Source organism: Rhinoderma darwinii, chromosome 8 (assembly GCF_050947455.1).
Source record: "Rhinoderma darwinii isolate aRhiDar2 chromosome 8, aRhiDar2.hap1, whole genome shotgun sequence".
NCBI classification, from domain to species: Eukaryota; Metazoa; Chordata; class Amphibia; order Anura; family Rhinodermatidae; genus Rhinoderma; species Rhinoderma darwinii.
In genome coordinates, this window is record NC_134694.1 from 47,633,667 (window position 1) to 47,648,694 (window position 15,028).

The window sequence follows — 15,028 nt, forward strand, 5'->3', positions numbered from 1 at the left end:
TTTATTTAGCAACTGATGCTTGAAAAACAGACAGCATAATGATGTTTTCCGCGTCCTGCCTGTTTTTTTCACGCACCTATAGACTTCTGTAAGCGAGTCTGATCCACAAAAGCAGGCCAAGACTTTCGGTGAGTTTCACGCAACAGACACACGCACTGTGAAAAGCATGGATGTGTGAGTAGCCCCATTGAATTGCATTGGTAAGTGTTCTGTCCGTTATTTAACCCCTTCCCGTTGCAGCCACTTTTGATTTTCCTGACAGAGCCTTATTTTTCAAATTTGACGTGTCACTTTATGTTGTAATAACTTTGGAATGCTTTTACCTATCCAAGCGATTCTGGGATTGTTTTCTCGTGATACATTGTACTTTAAGTTAGTGGTAAAATTTTGTTGATACATTCAGTATTGAATAGCGAAAAACACCAAAATTTTATGAAAAATTGCAAAAATGTGCATTTTCGAAATTTAAATGTATCTGCTTGTAAAACAGAAAGTAATCCACACAATATAGCTGCTAATTAATATTTCCCGTATGTCTAATTTAGATTGGCATCATTTTTTGAACATCCTTTTATTTTTCTAGGCTTAGTACTTTAGCAGAAATTTCTCACGTTTTCAAGAAAATGTCAAAAGGCTATTTTTACAGGAACCAGTTCAGTTGAGAAGTGGCTTTGAGAGGCCTATACAATACAAAGTCCCATAAGTCACCCAATATTAAAAACTGCACCCCCCAAAACATATTGGAAACAGCATTTAGAAAGTTTCATAACCCTTCAGGCGTTTAACAAGAATTAAAGCAAAGTAGAGGTGAAATGTTAAATTTTTTTATTTTTTTGCAGAAATTAATATTTAATCATTTTTTTTTTGTAACACAGAAGCTTTTACCAGAGAAACGCAACTCAATATTTATTGCCCAGATTCTGCAGTTTTTGGAAATATCCCACATGTGGGCCTAGTGTGCTAATGGACTGTGGATTCTGGGGCCTTCTTTTTTTAGAATATATTTTAGTCACCATGTCAAGTTTGAAGAGGTCTCTTGATGCCAAAACAAAGGAAACACCCCCAAAAATACCCCATTTTGTAAACTACACCCCACAAGGAACTCATCTAGGGGTATAATGAGCATTTTGACCCCACAGGTGTTCCATAGATTTTATTAGAATTTGACAGTGAAAATATATATATATTTTTTTCCAATAAGACGTAGCTTTGACTCAAATTTTTTCATTTTCTCAACTAATTAAGTAGAAAAAGAACCCCAACATTCGTAAAGAAATTTCTCCCGAGTACGGCAATACCCCATATGTGGTTATAAACTGCTATTTGGGCACACAATTTTGCTGGATTGGTTTGTGGGAGCTATGTCGCATTTGCAAAGCCCCTGTCGGACCAAAACAGTGAAAACGCCACCAGAATTTACCCCATTTGGAAACTACACCCCTCAAGGTATTCACCTAGGGGTTTTGTTAGCATGTTAACCCCGCAGGTGTTTTCCAGAAATTAGTGTGCACTTGATGTTGCAGAGTGAAAATGGGAATTTTTCCATAGATATGCCAATATGTGGTGCCCAGATTGTGCCACCGTGAAATGACAGCTCTCTAATTATTATGCTGTGTTTCCCGATTTTAGAAACACCCTACGTGTGGCCCTAACCTTTTGCCTGAACATTTGACTAGGCACAGGACTGAGAGTACCATGAGAAATTGAGCCTAATTTGGCGACTTACAAAGTTTTAGTTCACAATTGCAAAGTCTCTGATGTAAAGTGACCCCATTTTGGAAATGACACCCCTGAAGGCATTTATTAAGGGGTGTAGTGGGGATGGGCGATTTTGCCCAAAAAGAAAATCTAGATTTTTTTTTTTCAACACTTTGGGCGATTTTCGATTTGAATCTCTTTTTTTTTTTTTTTTTTCTATTTATTTCTTTTTTTATTTCTTTTTTTGAAATTTATTTCTTGCTTTATTTAACAGTAATACCAAGAGATAATGTAATACATTTTCTTTATATAAATAACTTTTTAACATATATTGCTATAATTATTGTACGTGACTTCACAACTTTTAACCTCTGCAAGTGCTTTTTTTTTAAAATCATAAATACAATTGGAAAAAGGAATATCTAATTGATAACCTGTTCCCTGCTAGGGAACACATAAGTTAACAGAATCTACAATCCAATATATACTGCATGCACTAACAACCCTCTCTGACCATCGTCACCGACATTGCAGGTGAGAGCAGTGTAAATTTCAGCAAGGCCAGGCAGATAGCGCCGAGCGGGCACTCTGGGACAAGATGACATTATAGTGTCTGAGGTCTGAACAGGACCCTGTCAGTACCGGCCCCACGATGCGGGTTTTAAAGGGAATGTGTCGCAAATTAAACCTTTTTTTAAAGTGTCGTTACTTATTACTATTATATTTTTTACGTTTTTTGCTGTATTTTTATTTTTTTTTCCATATGGTGGAAAGTATTAAAAATTAAATAATAATTTGACATGTTTTCCTATGTTGGCAACCAGGGGGAGCACTTCCCAGAATTACAGCAAGGTGAATAAGGCAAAGCAACCTGACTCACAGCTGCTGTAAATGTGGGAGGGAATCTCACCCCCCCTCCCACAAGACAGGAAAAGATTGCTAAGCAGTGTCCGGCAGCCATTTTGGGTATGATTCTGCAGCTGGCAGAAGTTATAGGACACACCAAAAGGCTAAGGGTACGTTTACACGCTTACTAAACAAAGGGAAACCAGCTCCTGATTTTCAGCCATTTTTTTAATCAAACTCGCGTTTTTTAACGGCCGTTTTTGGAGCTGTTTTTCTATAAAGTCAATGATAAACGGCTCCAAAAACGTCCCAAGAAGTTATGTGCACTTCATTTTGGTCGGGCGTCTTTTTATGTGCTGTTTTTGGAAAACTACCACGTAAAAAACGCCCTGTCCGAACAGAACGCCGTATTTCCCATTAAAACCAATGGGCAGATGCTTGTAGGCGTTCTGCTTCCGATTTTTCAGCTGAAAACATTGTGTGTGAACATACCCTTAGGGTATGTGCACACGCTAACTGCATTTACGTCTGAAATGACGGAGCTATTTTCAGAAGAAAACAGCTCCGTCATTTCAGACGTAATTGCTCGTACTCGCGTTTTGCGAGGCGTCAATTACGGACGTAATTTGGAGCTGTTCTTCATTGAATTCAATAAAAAACGGCTCAAATTACGTCCCAAGAAGTGTCCTGCACTTCTTTGCCAATGCTGTTATTTTACGCGCCGTCTTTTGACAGCGACGCGTAAAATTACAGGTCGTCGACAAACCCATTCAAATGAATGAGCAGATGTTTGCCGTCGTATTGGAGCCGTCTTTTCAGGCGTAAATCGAGGCATAAAACGCCTCGTTTACGCCTGAAAATAGGTCGTGTGAACCCAGCCTTAGAATGATGAAAGTGAAGTAAATGACTTTTCAGTTGACCGGTTCACACGCCGTGTATTTGACATTTTTTTTTTTTTTTTGGCACATTTTACGTGCAAAAAAACACATAAAAAAAAATGCTTGATGGGGCGTGGCTTGGCAGCCGAGACTGATGGCAGCTTGAACAGAGAGCTCCGGCACCGAGCGACTGACACAGCGTATAAAGCTACTTTCACTTTCTACAAACCTTCCCCCGGTGAAGCAGATTCATCCCTGATGATGACCCGCGGCAAGAGACAGCATCAAAAGCAGGAGAAACTGGAGTTCTTCTTTGATAAAGAGCGGGGAGTGAAAGGCGCGAAATCGGGCAGGTCGCCATCTTCCTCTCACTCTGGGACATCTCCCCCGTCGTGCTCCTCGCCCAGACAAGAGCAACCGGAATCATCACAAGAGGTAGGAGCAGAGGAGGGAAACAGTAGTGCTGGCTGCTATCGACAGCATGCAGAGAGAGAGGGGAGTTTAAACTCTGAGAACAGGCATGTCCCTTCCCCCGAGCGGGCTGATGGTAAAGCTCATGCTCCTGCCCAACAGAAGCAGAAGCTCCAGGAGCAGCCGGGTTCACTATCTGAGGTGAGATCCTCCCCAGCACATGTCAATGCAACGCTGCAGAGTTTTCACACTACTGATGCACCAGCTTCTGGCACTTTACTGAGGGACATGTTGGTAGCGTTTAGTGCATCCATGCACAAAGAATTTGCACAGCTTCTTTTACCAATTCACACCACAGTTAATGAACTAGAAGTGAGAGTTGATCATGTGGAAAATAAAATGGCGGATTTTGCATCCTCTCATAATAATCTGGTCGATTCGCACAATGCTTTATCAGAAGAAATAGAGCAGATCCATATGAAAATCAATGACCTGGAAGATCGCTCTAGGCGAAATAATATTAAATTTCGAGGAATCTCGGAGGAGGTGACACAGCAGGAGATACAACAGTATTTGCAATCCTTCATTAAAGCAATGATGCCTATGTGCTCCCTGCATGACGTTATTATAGATAGAGCTCACAGAATCCCCCGGCCAAAGCATCTGCCAGAGACAACGCCGAGGGATGTTCTGGCGAGAATACATTTCTTCCACATTAAGGAGTATCTTATGGATATTGCAAGGAAAACAAAAGATCTTCCAACTCCGTATCAGCATGTGAAGTTATATGCGGACCTATCTGCAGCTACGCTACGCTTGAGGAGGCAACTTGCGCCCATTACGACCGTACTACGTGATCAAAAAGTGGCATATCGTTGGGGATTCCCGGTCAAAATCCTGATTCTACGCCAGGGGACTATGCATTCTATTTCATCACTGGAGGAAGGTGCTAAATTACTGCAGATGTGGAATCTTCCAGCACCAGAGAAAAGTGGAGATAATGGAGGATCATCGACTCGTATACATCAAGAATGGCATACCGTGACACATGGAAGACGCACCAAGCATTGAACTCTGTTCGCTACTTCAAATGGTGCATTGAGAGTTCTCTGACCCTCTCGGTGTGTAACCGTGAGTGGGTACCCGTTTCTATGGATACAGCAGATGAGGCTGTATATGTTTTACCATTTTCTTTTGTTCTCCTTTGTTATTGTTTCACAGGTTTGTTTTTTTTCTTTTGGGCATTGCAGGATGTATAAAACGGAAAGATTTTGTGTACGCAGAGTAATGGGTGCGAATTCAAAGAAGGGTCTCTATTCCAACGAAGTGTACCTTTTCTTAGAGAGCATATCTAGGTACCGATTATCTTCTAAAGCTTTTTATGCAGATGTAATGATGGTAGTAATATCTGGTATTTATAGTCCTCATGGTTCTTAAATTTCTTTCTTTAAATGTCAAAGGACTGAATAGTCCGCATAAACGCTCGTATATGTGGAAAGAGGCTATCCAATCCAGGGGAGATGTATTGTGTGCGCAAGAAACGCACATCATTGCTAAGGATGCACATAGACTCAAACATTATAAGTTCCCGTGTATTATACAATCACACCACATTAAAAAACAACGAGGCGTAATGTTGGCAATTAAAGACACAGTCGCTCATAAGTCTATTGAGACAATTGTAGATCCAAATGGCAGATTTATCATACATGTCTGCAATTTGAACAACACTCTGTACACACTGGGGGTGGTGTATGCCCCTAACCAGCATCAAATCCGGTTCTTGGGTAAATTTTTTCGGAAACTTAAAAAAGTTCAACAAGGTCATTTAGTCATGTGTGGAGATTTTAATACTATCCACGATAAGGCTCTGGACTCTACAGCGGAGCAGAGATCGGCCTCCCAACCCTTGGGCGGATTTTTACACACAAATGAGTTATATGACATATGGCGCATTCACCATGAAAATGAGAGGGATTATACATTTTTCTCCTCCGCACATGCAACCTATTCACGCATAGACATGTTTTTGATACAGAAGTCCTTGTTGCATACTGTTACTAACACTACCATTGACCTTATTAAATGGTCAGATCATGCCTCCATATCACTTCAAATCGAAGAATCCTATGTGGCATCCAATACGTCTTTATGGCGATGTAATCCCTTCCTATTAGCCCACACGGAATATAGAACTGAGATAGAATCGGCCTTAAAAGAATACTTCCAGTTAAATGTGGGTTCAGTTACTAGCCCCTTCACAATTTGGAATGCTCATAAAGCCATAATCAGGGGAGTATTCATTAAATTAGGACACAGAGCTAAGGTAGAAAGGGGAAAAAAGATGCAAGATATCATGCAGAACATCCGTACATTAGAAGATCTAAACAAATCTTCAGTATCCGCCGAACAGGTGTCACAGCTTAGAGATCTACGAATACAATTGAGAGATTGTTTACTACATGAATATGAAAAATCCCTCACCAGAATTAAGGCCCAGTACTACTCACAAAATAATAAAGCAGGCAGATTACTGGCTCAACGGTTAAAGGCAAAATCATATAAGACTAGGATCCCCTTTTTACATCGAAGATCTACACAGTCCAAGCTCTATGACCCCCGAGATATAGCCAATGAGTTTATGGAATTTTACTCTAGTCTTTACAATTTGGATGGGTCTTCAAATTCCCCATCTGTCCCTGTGACTTCTATTAGCCAATTTCTAACAAAATTAAACCTACCTATCCTTCCTAAACGACAGCTGGAGGCCCTAAATTCCCCGATACAACTGTCGGAAATAGAAGACATTGTTAAAGCACTTCCCTTGCAGAAAGCACCAGGTCCAGATGGCCTCACAAATTGCTACTATCAAACATTTATAGATATTCTGATCCCTCATTTGCATAATACTCTAACACAGGCCTTTAAAGAGGGCTCATTTCCAAAAGAAATGCTTTCAGCTCTAATCATAACACTTCCAAAGCCTGGGAAATCCCCAGATATCCCGCAAAACTTTAGACCAATATCGTTACTTAATACAGATCTCAAAATATATGCAAAACTTTTGGCTAACCGACTGGCACCATTAATACCCTCCCTGATAGGAGGAGATCAAGTAGGATTTGTCAAGGGCAGACAAATAACTGAGAATACCAGAAGGGTTCTGGATATATTGGACTATGTCCAGGGCTCAAAGGAAGCCTCAGTGATGGTGACACTAGATGCTGAAAAAGCGTTCGACCGAGTGCGTTGGTCATTTGCCTTCTCGGTGTTGGAGACTATGGGCATAAAAGGTGGGATATTGCAGGCTATCAAGGCGTTATACTCTGCACCTTCCGCGAGAGTGTATGTTAATGGGGCACTCTCAGATAACTTTGATATTTCTAATGGGACTAGGCAGGGGTGTCCACTTTCCCCCTTGATATTCATACTATCAATAGAACCGCTAGCTCAAGCGATTAGACTGAACAAAGATATCACTGGGGTTTGCATAGGAAATAGACAACATCGCATTTCGTTGTTCGCAGATGATATCATGCTGACACTGGAACACCCGGAGAAGTCTTTAGAGACAGCACTAAACATTATTAAAGAATTTGGGACACTATCTCTTTATAAAGTTAATGAGAATAAATCTCAAATTTTACCGTTTAACATTCCTCTGGATACTCTTCAATCACTTAAATCTAAGTTTCCCATGGATTGGCAATCACACCATGTTACCTATCTAGGTATAGCAGTTACTAACTCTATACCTGCGTTATATAAATATAATTATATCCCACTGTTAAAAACCATTGAACAAGATATGTTGTTGTACAATAAATCCGAAATATCCTGGGTGGGTCGCATAGCGGCCTTTAAAATGCTAATTCTACCAAAAATGCTGTATATATTTAGAACGGTCCCTATTAAACTACCGAGTTCCTTCTTCAATAAGGTGCAGAAACTGTTGAATACATTTATTTGGAAGCCGGGAAGACCCAGAATCGCTTCCTCGATCTTGAGTAGAGATAAAAAATGTGGAGGTTTGAGTCTACCCAATATTCAAGATTATTTTTGTGCAACTCAAGTCTCGCTCTTAAGAAACTGGTGGACAGGTGATGTCTCACAACATTGGATACATATTGAGACTTTTTGGGCACCTAGCCATAACTTGAGGGCTTTACTATTGGCTTCACTAATGCCCATAGCCATACCTACCTCTCTTCCTTACTTTCTACATACTTCCTTGCATTATTGGAAACAGTTTCATTCACGTAGTCCGAATACAAAGTTTTCAATTCAGAAGGTAACACCTATCGAGACTTTCTGCATAGCCTTAAGCGATATGGATTTGAGACCCTGGAAAGAAAGAGGCATTGTATACCTCAATGATATGATGGAAGAGGCTCAATTAGCTCCATATTCCGATATAACACACAAATATGGCATCTCCCATAAAGATTTCTATAAGTATTTAAGAATAAGACACCTCCTATCTACGGGAGACTATACTCAATTAACAGCCAACGAGGAGGTGTTTCAACTATGGTCAGCCCCATCAAGTACTCCAGTCCGCCTTAGACCTATTTACTCACTCATGGGTTCAAAGTCCTTATTTCTTAAAACGTCTCCATTCCTGGCATGGGAGAAGGAATTGAAACAGGTCTTTGAAACATCCCAGTGGAAATTCTCTTTGAAATTCATCACTACTACTTTTACATGCGTCTCGCATTACGAGTCTGCTATCAAGACGGTACTGCGTTGGTATTATACGCCTGATAGGTTGAGCCATATATATCCTAATTCTTCCAATCTATGTTGGAGAGGATGTGGACATAGGGGCACACTGCTTCATATATTGTGGGCATGTCCTTATCTTCAGTCCTTGTGGTCCTCGATATTCAGAACTATTTCCCGAATATGTAAAACTAATTTGCACACATCACCGTCTCTGGCACTCCTTTTACTGGGTCTTGAGGAGATACCAAGGGAGTTTAGGGTGCTGGTTGCTCATTTTTTATTAGCTACCAAATTAGCAATAACCAGATACTGGAGGAGTACAACCATTCCGTCCATTGATGAGATTCATACTATGCTGAATGTTACGTGTGCTTATGAAAAAATTATAGCATATAAAACTCACAGATTTACAAGATTCACAGAGGAATGGAGGGGGTGGTTGCTTCTTCCTCAGAACTGTATATTTCCATGATGCTTAGGGGTTGCCTGGGAAGCTATAGGCCCAAGAGTTAAATATGTAATTACTCTATCTTAAGCATAATTTTTTTGATGCAGTTGTTTGTTTTGATAAACTTTATGTGATGATGAGTATGTTATTCTTGTCCTTGCAATGCATAATTTGTACTGAAAAATTTTTCAATAAAAAAACAATGTTGATTAAAAAAAATGCTTGATTACACTTGATTTTGCGTTTGGGATGGATTTGTGTTTGTGTGTGTGTGGGGGGGGGGTGCTCGCCGCTGATTCTTCAAAACAGCTGATAAGCGGCTATGAAGTATCAGCGGCGCCCGTGCACACTCCGCTCTGCCACACACAGACACGGGAAAAGTCTTAAAGGGGTCGTCCAGGAAAACATGGCACCGCACCTGTCCTCAGGTCGTGTGTGGTATTACAGCTTTGTCCTATTCACTTCAATGGAGGTGAACTGCAATACCAGACACAACAAGAGGACAGGTGCGGCACTGTGTCTCCAATCCGGACACCCCTTCTGTCCTGAGATGACCCGACGGGGGAGGCGGGTGTCAGAGCCACCTACCGCCATCACTGCAGACAGAACCACACAACTACGGCATGAGGACAGGGCTTGTCCTGAGTGCACTGTCTCTTGTTATGGACAGATTTATAGTCACATGAACCCCGTCTGATGAACCGGTAACCTAGGTCCGATCACATGACAGAGGGGGATCACCAAAAACCCTGTGCACCCTCAGCCCGTCCATCCAGCCCTTTCCTGGTTATATCTTCTTCTGGGAAAGCTGGGTGACCACCATTACCCCTCCTACTGGAGTGTTTGGGGATGTGACTAATGAACCTCTCACACTCCAGTAGGTGGGGTAATGGTGGTCACCCAGCTTTCCCAGACCCCTGAACGATAAATCTCCTTAGTTGTACTGAGACTGTTTGGGAGTGTGACTAATGAACCTCTCAGTCTCCGCACAACTAGAGAGATTTATCGTTCAGGGGTCTGGGAAAGCTGGGTGACCACCATTACCCCTCCTACTGGAGTGAGTTTGGGGATGTGACTAATGAACCTCTCACACTCCAGTAGGAGGGGTAATGGTGGTCACTCAGCTTTCCCAGACCCCTGAATGGTAAATCTCTCTAGTTGTGCTGAGACTGTTTGGGGATGTGACTAATGAACCTCTCAGTCTCAGCACAACTAGAGAGTTTTATCGTTCAGGGGTCTGGGAAAGCTGGGTACCACACTAACAGCTGACATATTATCACCCAGCTTTCCCAGGACAGTAACATCATGTGTCCTTTATACAGAGTCTCCTGCACAACTACAGGGGGGCCCGTCGGGGGGGGGGTTGCGCCGTCAGGGGGGGTGGCGTTGGGGGGGGCGCCTGTTTGGGGAAGGGGCCCGTCGGGGGGGCGGGGCCCGTCGAGGGGGGGGGGGCGTCGGTGGTCACGAGAGCGGCGGTCTGTGAGAGAGAGAGGGACAGACAGAGACACACACCTTACCTGCAGTGCAGCTGGTCTTCATAGTGGCGCCTGCTATCTCCCTGCAAACAGCTGCTCTGCTGTGTGACTCTGACCTGCGTCTGCGCAGTACAGAGCCAGAGAGGAGAGTCAATGGAATGGCTCCCGTTCATTGACTCCTATGCACTGTAGCTTCCGTATTCCATCTCTGTATGTGTCGTTAATCGACACATACAGAGATGAAAAACAAAATGGCAGCCCCCATAGAGAAGTAAAAGTTAGAAAAAAGTAAAACACAAGCAAATAAAATGTATTTTAATAACATACTAAAAGCAATATTATATATAAAAAAAAAATTTGCGACACCCGTCCTTTAAATAAATTACATTAAGGCCGGATTCACACGACCGTGAAAAACTATCTGCCGGATTTCCCATCCCGACCACGGTACATGTGAAAGGGACACCTGGCATCATAGACATTTAGGCTGCAGCCACAAAAGATAGCCATTAAAAACTGATCATTTGTCAGTTTTTCATGTTCATTTTGCATTCGTGTCTCCAAATTCTCATCCATTTCCAGTCCGTCCGACATTTGTTGTAAGTATACGTCATGGAAAACCAGTGCTTCCTGCAAAATGTGGTATACTTACGACAAATGCATGCCACCAACTCAGAAGCTGAGTCGGTACCATCATCCTTGGATGTTAGCTGTATCTTACAGCTGACATCCTACTGTAACGGCGGGAGCCGAAGTGAGCTTAGATCCCCGCCATTTACCCCTTAAATGCAGCCGTCGAAAGTGATCGCTGCATTTAAGGTGTTTGCAGTCATCAACACCCCAACAATGAAATCGCCGGGATGTCGGTGGCTGCAATGGCAACCGGAGGCCTAATACTGGGCTCCTGGGGTGCCTAGCACCGAAAACTTTCAGCCCCCTGCACGGAGGCGGGGCCTGAAAGGCTTCCGTAGCCGCCGGCAAGAATGCGCCGGCTCAGGAGATAAGCCGTCGTCATCAGCGGTGGATGTGAGCTGTATGTTACAGCTGACATCCACCTGTAATGGAAGGAATCGGAGCTAGCTCTGATCCCTGCCATTAACCCCTTAGATGCAGCGATCGGATGCGATTTCTGCATCTTTGTGGTTAGCAGATCGGCAACTCTGCCCTGCAATCGCACAGCTGCCGACTGCTACTATGGCAACAGGAGACCTAACAATGGCCTCCTGTCTGACATTACGGATGGCGATTAGGCCCCCGCCCGGAGGCGAAGCCTAATCTGATTGCTGTCAGTGAATGACTTACAGATCTAATACATTGCACTACATAGGTAGTGCAATATATTAGAAAAAAAAATCCAACTGTTGGACCTTCAAGTCCCCTAGTGGGACTAAAAAAAAGTGTAAAAAAGTGAAAAAAAAAGTTGTAAAAAATATAATCAAAGTTTCAAGTAATAAAATAAAACACAATCGCCCTTTTTCACTTCTCAAGTATTTTATTATTGAAAAAAGTAAATAAACCATACATATTTGGTATCGCTGCGACCGTAACAGCCTAAAATTTAGAATATTATGTTAATTATTCCACGCGGTGAACGGCGTAAAAAAACAAGGCCAGAATTTCTATTTTTTGGTCACTTTGCCCTACAAAAATTTTAATAAAAAGTGATCAAAAAGTCGCATGTATCCAAAAATGTTACCTATAAAAACTATAGCTCGTCTCGCAAAAAACAAGCCCTCGTATAGCTCTGTCGACGAAGAAATTAAAACATAATGGTTCTCACAACATGGCGACAGAAAAAATGCATTCTTTTTACAAAAGTAATTTTATTGTGCAAAAAGTTGTTAAACAAAAAAAAGTGCTATAAAGTAGGTATCGCCGGAATCTTACTGACCCGCATAATAAAGTTAACATGTAATTTATAATGCATGGTGAACGCTGTATAAAAAAACCTATTCCGGAATTGCTGTTTTTTGGTCACCTTGCCTCTCATAAAATAGGATATAAAGTGATCAAAAAGTCGCATGTACCCCAAAATGGTACCAGTAATAACTACAGCTCGTCCCGCAAAAAAAAAACAGCCCTCATACCACTACGTCTATGAAAAAATAAAATTGGTTATGGCTTCAATAAGTCAGGAAATAAAAATATGCGGTTGTGCAGATCAGAAGGGAACATTTTGTCTGTTTCAAGAGGCAATTTATCGGGGTCCTAAAATTAGGGAACCAGGAAGGGGAGGGCCCAAACATATCTGCTGGAAGCGAGGGTGCCCGTATTATACCAGTTCAACACTTCCCAGCAAAATTCCCCAAACTGCAAAGGTGCGGAGTGTGGACAAAAAGGGGGATAAACCATTTATCAGTGTGACACCGGCCTGTTCAGAAAGGATTTTTCGCAGAGTAACACACATCTATAGATTATTTTGTTTTCCCCTTTATTATACCACCTGACTATTCCCCTGATATACTTTGCCCAGCTTATGTATGCCACCACATTATAAACTGAAAAACCAGTAAAACTCCAAACAAAACTACTACCAAGCAAAATCTACGCTTCAAAAGCCAAATGGTGCTCCCACCCATCTGAGCCCTACAAGTGTGCTCAAACAGCAGTCTACTTCCACATATATGGTACCGCCATACCCAGGAGAACCCTTTTAACAATTTTTGGGGTGTTTCTCTCCAGTGGCATAAGCTGGGCACAACATATTTGCCACTGAATTGTCATAAATTGTCCCTTCTGAGCCCTGCAGCGTGCCCAAACAGCTGTTTGCGTCCACATATATGGCATCGCCATACCCGGGAGAACCCGCTTAAAGCTTTATGAGGTATTTGTCTTCAGGGGCACAAACTGGGCACGACATATGCACTAAAATGGCATATCAGTGTAAAATTGCAATATTCACACAATCCGCTGTGCATTAACCCCTTTGAGCACTATGACTTAATAGCACGTCATGGTGCGGGGGTTGATGTATGGAGCGGGCTCACGTGCTGAGCCCGCTCCATACGCTGCGGGTGTCGGCTGTGTATTACAGCTGACACCCGGGACTAACGGACAGGAACAGCGATCGCGCTGTTACAGGAGTCTGTAAAAATAACAATATACTGCAATACATTAGTATTGCAGCATATTGTACCCACGGATCCAATGATCGCTGGTACAAGTCCCCTAAGGGGACAAAAAAAATGTGTAGAAGAAAGAAAGTTATGGCTCTTGGAAGGCGGGTAGTGAAAAACGGAAATAAGAAAGCAAAAAATGGATCAGTCCTGAAAGGGTTAATTCATTTCTAATGAAAAAAATGTATGACCACATGTGGGGTATTTCCGTACCCGGGAGAAATAGCTTTACAAAAATTGGTTGTTTATTTCTCCTTTTATCCCTTGTGAAAATGAGTAAATTCAACATTTTAGTGGAAAAAAATTGTGATATTAATTCTCTCCGCCTAATTCTAATAAATTCTGCAAAAGACCCGTGGAGTCTAAATGCTCACTATACCCCTAGAAAAATTCCTTGAGGGGTGTTTCCAAAATTGGGAAACTTGGGGGGCTTCCACTGTTTTGGTCCCTCCAGGGCGTTGCAAAGGCGGCATGGCACCGAAAAACAATCCAGCAAAATCCGTGCTCCAAAATCCAAATGGCGCTACTTCCCTTCTGAGCGTTGCCGTGGGTCCAATCAGCAATTTATTACCACATATGGGGTATTGCCGTAATCAGGAGAAAATGCTTTACAAATGTTGTGGTTCTTTTTTCCTTTATTCCTTGTAAAAATTTAACATTTCTATGCTTTTTCAGAAAAAAAGTTAATTTTAATTTTCACGGCCTAATTCCACAAAATTCTGCAAAAAACCTGTGTGGTCAAAATTCTAACTATACCCCTAGATAAATTCCTTGAGAGGTGTAGTTTCCAAAATGGGGTCACTTTTGGGGGGGTTTCCCCTGTTTTGGTCTCTCCAGGGCGTTGCAAACGCGACATGGCACCGAAAACCAATCCAGCAAAATCCGTGCTCCAAAATCCAAATGGCACTCCTTCCCTCCTGAGCCCTGCTGTGGGTCCAATCAGCAGTTTATTACCACATATGGGATATTGCTGTAATCAGGAGACATTGCTTTACAAATGTTGGGGTGATTTTCTTCATTATTCCTTGTAAATATTACAAATTTCTATGTTTTTTCAGAAAAAAAGTAGTTTTTCATTTTTACAGACTAATTCCAATATACAGGGTGGGCCATTTATATGGATACACCTAAATAAAATGGGAATGGTTGGTGATATTAACTTCCTGTTTGTGGCCCATTAGTATATGGGAGGGGGGAAACTTTTCAAGCTGGGTGTTGACCATGGCGGCCATTTTGAAGTTGGCCATTTTGAATCCAACTTTAGTTTTTTCAATGGGAAGAGGGTCATGTGACACATCAAACTTATCGAGAATTTCACAAGAAAAACAATGGTGTGCTTGGTTTTAACGTTAATTTATTCTTTCATGAGTTCTTTACAAGTTTCTGACCACTTATAAAATGTGTTCAAAGTGCTGCCCATTGTGTTGGATT

General features: G+C 41.9%; 1 protein-coding gene across 7 annotated transcripts in view; it reads left to right on the plus strand.

The window, feature by feature from the left end:
• EDA2R (ectodysplasin A2 receptor) overlaps positions 1-15,028 on the plus strand; it is a 208,881-nt gene that overhangs the window by 22,018 nt on the left and 171,835 nt on the right. For 5 of the 7 annotated variants that reach the window (XM_075834271.1, XM_075834270.1, XM_075834274.1 and 2 more), the window contains one exon: positions 10-128. The exons of 1 other annotated variant lie outside the window; for it this stretch is intronic. The gene's annotated coding sequence lies outside the window, so the exon portion shown is untranslated. One more of the 7 variants, XM_075834273.1, reaches the window with a different exon arrangement.